Here is a 6,877-nt window from a genome sequence, read left to right as displayed (position 1 = left end):
AGCGCGGAACTTTTGTCGGCTTCAATACACAAGCTGGGAAATAGCAGGTTCACTCACTCTATACAAGTATGAACTTGATCGATTTTTCAATTATAGCCACCACAAGTCAAACTACGACCCATAGATCATCATCCACTTAGTGTCAGGGTATTATTCATTTATATTATTTATTTCGTGTACCATTTTATGTAAGAATATAAATTAATGTATTTCTTTTATAATTTTAGATGGAGCGAGTGTATTAGCTGCCTCTGAACTTAGTCAGCAAATATGTTGCTCGTGGCACATAAAATATTTGACATGCTGATGCACATCAGGTATAAATATGTATATTGAATGAATATTTAAAACTTTTTATGTATACTTATTTTTTTTTTGTCAGGTTATTTGGACTCATACAACACAGATCTTGGTCATCCTTACCTGATTGATTTTGTGATTGGTGAAGACATCTGGTTGACTTTTAACCCTTTATATGCTTTCATACAGATAGATGGCATCATCCGATCGTGTGCTGAGTAGTTCGTCTGCGACAAACGATAACTTCATTTGTCCTATACACATTCCTAGCAACTACACTAGATCGATTTAAGAGGTAAGCACGGACAGACTAGTGTTGAAAAGGAATATTTATCCTACTCGGCATGGACGAATGATCGTCTGTGCACAGGAGAATTAACAAATGGGCCAGCTGTATCAGACGACTACTTTTCTCTGGTACAATTCGTATCACGAGACGATTTATCACCACCTGACGCGCTACTATTACTGCATCGTAAGAATTTAAATCAGACAATTTTCCATATATATGATATGAATATTGTTTAATATATATTATAATATATATATATATTTATCTGTACAACAATAATTTATCGGTGCATTTGTTCAACATATTCAGTGCAGACAACTTACAAGAATTGGGTTCAATGTGTCACAACATTGGTCATTGTTGCTGATTACCAATCGAAGACGTTATTTGTCATAGACGACAGCGACAACAGGTGAACCTAATTTAGAGGGACACGAGAACAACCCCATTGAGGGTAAGGGCCAGGGTCGTTTTTAAATCCCACATATGTATCATTTTCAAATTGTTAAATTAAAGAACTAATTGTGAAATATTCTTAATAATCATGTGTTTTTTTTTTTTAAATATGGAGTGCAAGGATTTTTTAATTTGGTAAATTAAATATTATAATTAAGCCTTTAACAATTAAACAAAATATCAACACAAACTTATACAAAAAAAAAAAAAAAAAATTTATAAGCGAAATCGTGTACCTGGTACACTTGAGTTGCTTGACGGTCCAACAATCAGCCGAATTTGGTGCTGACGGGATTAAACAGTACCGGATATTACGAGATATGCGACATGGAAATCGTGTACCCGAGTAACAATTCCACTACCCTTAATTTTGCAATGCTTCCCAACAAAAGGACAGATAAAAATACATTTTGAAAAACTCTTTTAATTTAATTTGATTGGACACATGGAATGGAGAAAGTAGTTTTACGTACACTTTTGCATTTTTTTTTTAAAAAATTAAATCTATTTTATCACATTTTCTTACAACTTTTCGTATATTGTTTTAGTAGAATGATTGAATTTAGCAAATTTCAAAAAACAATACCAACTTTTTTTTAAGACAACTTTTTTGTTCTCAAATTTGTGCTCAATTTTTTTTAAATTATTGGTGAAAAAATTAATAATAAAGGCAAGGAAATTAGATGTTAATTACTATACGTTAATTTTAGAAAACAAAATGGTTACTCAAACGGAGCCTTAACGTTTTATTTTGAAAAATTTAACAAAAATATTTCATATTGAAAAAATAGCAAATGATTTTAGAGATATAAATATTTTTATTGTTCAAAATACCGATTTTTGTTACCTTCAAAATACCAGTTATTATCTATATTTTCATTTAATTGACAGATACTTTTCATTTAATTCCCAATAAGCACTTATCAAAAGAAATCTCGTTACGATTATTGGATCGTGAAATTAGTAAAATCAAAAACCACGTTGGTGATAGGTTTGTACAATTTGTCGGTCTGGTCCTTTTTCTTGTCCCTTCTTGACTTTTTACATTCAAATAAATCGAGCATCCCACAAAAACTTTGATTCCACTAATCATTTTTTATTTGACGGGACTCCAATAATGTTTCTCTAAACAAATCTCAAACGGCAATTCCACATTATTGATTTACAGGTTAACACACATTAATCACACTTGTTCAAATAGAAATACTTTAGTGGGGCTTTATTTTCATATTTTCATTTCTTTTTATTCATACAGAAAAATTTAGAAAAATTCACCAAAACTAATAATATTATTATCTCTATAATTGAAATATTGTTCGCAGATCAATAGCAACTTGATTGTGCCCACTCTAGAAAAGTTTCAAGTTGTGTTGGAGATGATATTGAAAAAAATTTCTATCTATATACCTACACGTTTTTTTTTTTAAATTGCCATTAAATCTTAATGGGTGTGGAAGCACAAGAGATGATGCAGAGCAGATGCTAAATTAATTACGTACCTACCTTTTTAGGAAAGAAAAAAAATGACATTTTAAAAATCAATAATTCATCAATCACCATATAAAAATTTTATTTATTAAAGTGTGAACAGATGATTTACCCAAAAAATTCAGCACAACTAATCACTTAAAAACCAAAGTAAAAAAAAAAAAAAAAAAACCCAAAACAACAGTTCAGAAAATAGAGGATTCATCCTTTTATTTCCTCCCATACTAAAACAATCCCCAAAAAAGAGGGGGGAGACAAAGACATTAAAGACAACACTAAATTCAACCGGCCGCGCGACGAAGAAGGTCAGAGCAATAACCATGGCGGCGCTGTTGATGAACGCCGCCAGACATTGATCAGTTCCCCCGCCATATGCAGGTCGGAATTGAACAAATGGAATACATGGCCTCGCCGTCGTCTCCCACCACCTTCGACGGTTGCCGCCCCATCCTGATTTCTTCAAACATTCTCTATTGCGTCCACCTCACCCTTTCAGATTTCCTTTCCGCCACCATAAACCGCCACTCTCTCCGCCGGAAGCTTCCCCAAATCCGGATCATGCCTGAATTCACAAATCGGATTGATCCAGCGTCTTAATATCCTTCGAAACACAACCAGAGATTCTCCACTACAAATGAAGTCCTTTTGGATCCACTCCTTTTCTTCCGATCAATTTCCCCCCCCAAAAATGTGGGTGAATTCAATTGCAATCCTTGATTCTTCACTCCTCCAGCCCTCCGTCGCCACCCGCAGCGCCATCCTGTTGTGCAATTTTCCCTTCCAGCGCTATCTCCGGCCCAGATATAACCTGGTCAGATCTGCGATTTCATTCAGCCATCATCCGCGCCTTTTCCCTCCGAAGTGGGCCGCGATTCCATTTCCATGGCGGCCCATGAATCTTCAAAAGGAGATCGGTAGCTGGCTTACTCCGGTCTCGTTCGGTATTGGACGGAGACAGCGGCGATGTTACCTTTCGGCTACCCAGGCGTTTGATGTGCTGGTGGTAGAAAGGGGAAAATGCCGTTTCGATGCAGAAACCCCCGCCGTGGAATGTAAACGAGAAGAGGACAGCTTTCTCTTGTTTTCCGCCGGGCGATTTGGGTCTGAAAACTCGAACGGCGAACTTCCGGCGAAGATGTCGACGTTCTTTTGACTCGACCCCGGTGTTGGGTCGAGCCGGAGATCATATCGTTGCGATGAGCCTGTCGATTCGACTGTCTTGTTAAACTATGAAATAGTGGTGCTGCGTTAAGGAAAATTTCATACGGAAGCATGGCGGATCACGGAGAAGAAGAAAGAAGAAAAAAGCAGCGAATTGAGGAAGACGATCCCTTCTGATTCTGATTTTTTTTTTTTTTTTTTTCCTTTTCTGAAATAAACGATCCTGTTCTGATTTTGCCAATAGCTCCATTAACGGTATAACGTACTTAGTAGAATCTAGATACATCAATATCTAAAATTACGACAATAGTCCTCTATATAAAATTATTACAATCAAGCCCTTTGATTTTTTAATTATTACAAACCCTGAACTTTATACTTTGTGTGTCAAATTACTCTAACTTTATTTAACATCAATATATCTTAAACTCTAAAAATGAGTTGAAAATATAGTTTTAGATGAACATTTAAAGACGGTTCGGTGATGAATGTAATCAGGTTATAGAAATTTAAAAGAGGATTGAATTTTGGTATTATAAATCGGACCCAAAATGTTCAATCCAAAAATGAGTTTTTTTTATTATATTCCATTCCAAACTCATTTAATTCGAGCAAAACAAATAGACCATTAGTGTTTTGTGTTTCAACAATACTCTAACTTCAAAAAATTTTAAAAAAAAACTTTAAACTTAAAAAAAAAATTAAAAAAATTACTCTTATATATTATGAACAGAAACTGTCATATTGGTCTTACTATCTATTTTACCTCTTTTTTCTCTTCTTCCCTTTTTCATATTCCCTTACTTTATTGACCTATTTTTTTAATTAAAAATAAATAAAATAAATAAAAATGACCCACTTTACTTAGATTAAAAAACTAGAGTATTTAATCACTATTTTTATTTTCCTTTTCATTAGTGACCTGTCAAATGATTCAAGAAAAAAGAGAAAATTTGATGTCATAATTGAAGATTGATCGTAACAATTTTATAGTAAGACCTGTGCATCGATTGTACATTTGGGAGTTGACGAAGAAAATTGAAAGGTCAACGTTGTACTATGCATAGGGGTTGTTTTCAATTCTATCTTATTTTAATTATATTTGAAAAACCACATTTTCCACTTACTTTTTCTCTCTAATAATACCAACTGATTAACACAAAAACAAAAAAAAAATGTTATTCAAATATATATTTACCTTTTTAAACTTTGTAGTCACTTTAATTTTTTTATTGAATAAGGATTAGAGTAGGCCTTTTTAATAACTTTGTAGGGCACTTCAAATTTTATAGGTAATATTGATTACACTTATAACTCTTATGCTTCTTCATCTCTATCACATAAAAAGAAATATAAACAAAATAACTTTCAAAAAAAATAAAAATGCTACATGGATAGTATTTTATTAAACTATGTTTGATGTAATCTAATGGGCCCAAATTTGGCAGAGGGAAACAGAAAAGGAAAATCATATATTAGATAAAAAAAAAAAGTAAGCCATAATCTCTAACTTATGGCCCGGGATGATTTGTTTTTTTTTTTTAGTAAAATATATGGAGAGGAAATTAGAACCCACCACTTAAGCTTGTTCTTTTCTTCTATCATAACTTAGTCTTGAATTTATAAATTTAACTTTTAAAATAATCGATGGAAATTGGGCCTTAAATATAGATATGATATGATGGAGTTTTTTTTTTTTTTTTTTTTTTTTTTTTTTTTTTTTTAAATTGTGATTTAGGAAAAAATTTAGGAATATAGTGTGTTTTTAAAACTATTTAGAAATTCTATGTTGTTTTGGAGCATTTCGAGGCGGGGATTTAGCTTTAAATAATCAAAAATTAAAGAAGAGATCCGAGGGTTTGACCCCGACCTAAAGAGAAATTGAGAAGAGGCGAGGGTCAAACCCTCGACTTTGTCGAAAATAAAAGAAGATCTGTAAGAGGAAATGAGAAAATTTGAAAGAGGTCGAGGGTTCCAACCCTCAACCGTTTGGAAAATTATAGAACAACCCTTGATATAAAGGAATTTAAGAATCGTTTTAGTAATTATATACACGATCGCACACAATGCTTTTAGCTAAAATACTATCGATCGTTTAGTAAATTCTTATTAAACGTAACAGATAGGCTGAAAACTTTCCGGAAAGAACAAGTGAACGATGAACAATTCTTTATTAGAGTTAAACGATCGTATTACATCTCTCCCACATCAACCAGTATGACTAAAGATCGCTTACTAAATTCCTCTGCATCGGCACAAACTCCTAACACCGATCGCTTAACTATACTATACACGATCGCCTTCTCAGAACCTATATTGCATCGCATACTTTTACTATACGACTCGTATACCAAAATGCTACATGATCGCTTAAACTTTACTTACCGATCACATACAGTGGAAGTACACGATGAGCTGCACTTCTGCATGGCCTCCGAGAGCTCTCTTCCCTACTAACACAATCACCCACAAACTCCTTAACACGATCGCTAGTGTAACGGACAGAAATGCAGTTATTTCATCATACTAAGTTCTTTAAACAATGATTGACTTGCGTTGATACAAATATGTTAAATTGCATCCAAAACAGCATTAAATTCAAATATTGCGGTCGTACTGCGTCATCACATAGAAAACCAGTTGATTTTTTTGTATTTTCTATGCAAGAATATGCGTTGACGCAAGGCGAAATAGAGCGATCATTTAAGAAATCAACGGACGAGCGCAGGCATCCACCGTAAGGCCTGTTTGGGTGATTTGTGTTACGTAAAATCCCTGCTTAAGAAGGATTACCACATAGAGCCGGAGCGCAACTTGTAGGGTGCATCTGGGGTGAAAGTCATAAATAATCCGATGCGACAGAAAGCTGATGACGGTCGATCGAATTAATGTTGACAACCACTACATGAAAACAAGGTACATTCAGCTTTTTCGGTGAACAAAAGTTCGGTGCATCAGTCATGGGAAACTTAATCATCCCATCTATGCAATCATAAGAGAGAAGGCGCTCTTCACCTCAGAGACTCATAAATACTGAAGCAGCCTTCACGAAAAGAAGAGTTGGAGAGTTTAGAGAATTTTCCTTAGATTAGTTTAGCCTTGTTCTATAGATTTTATTTTTTTTTTTTAAGCGAGGGAAGCGAGATAAGCGAGGTTGGTTCGACAGGATCGTGAAAATTC

The sequence above is a fragment of the Benincasa hispida genome, chromosome 10 (assembly GCF_009727055.1).
Source record: "Benincasa hispida cultivar B227 chromosome 10, ASM972705v1, whole genome shotgun sequence".
Classification (NCBI taxonomy): Eukaryota; Viridiplantae; Streptophyta; class Magnoliopsida; order Cucurbitales; family Cucurbitaceae; genus Benincasa; species Benincasa hispida.
The sequence above is the reverse complement of the archived record's forward strand: the minus strand, read 5'-3'. Positions refer to the sequence as shown.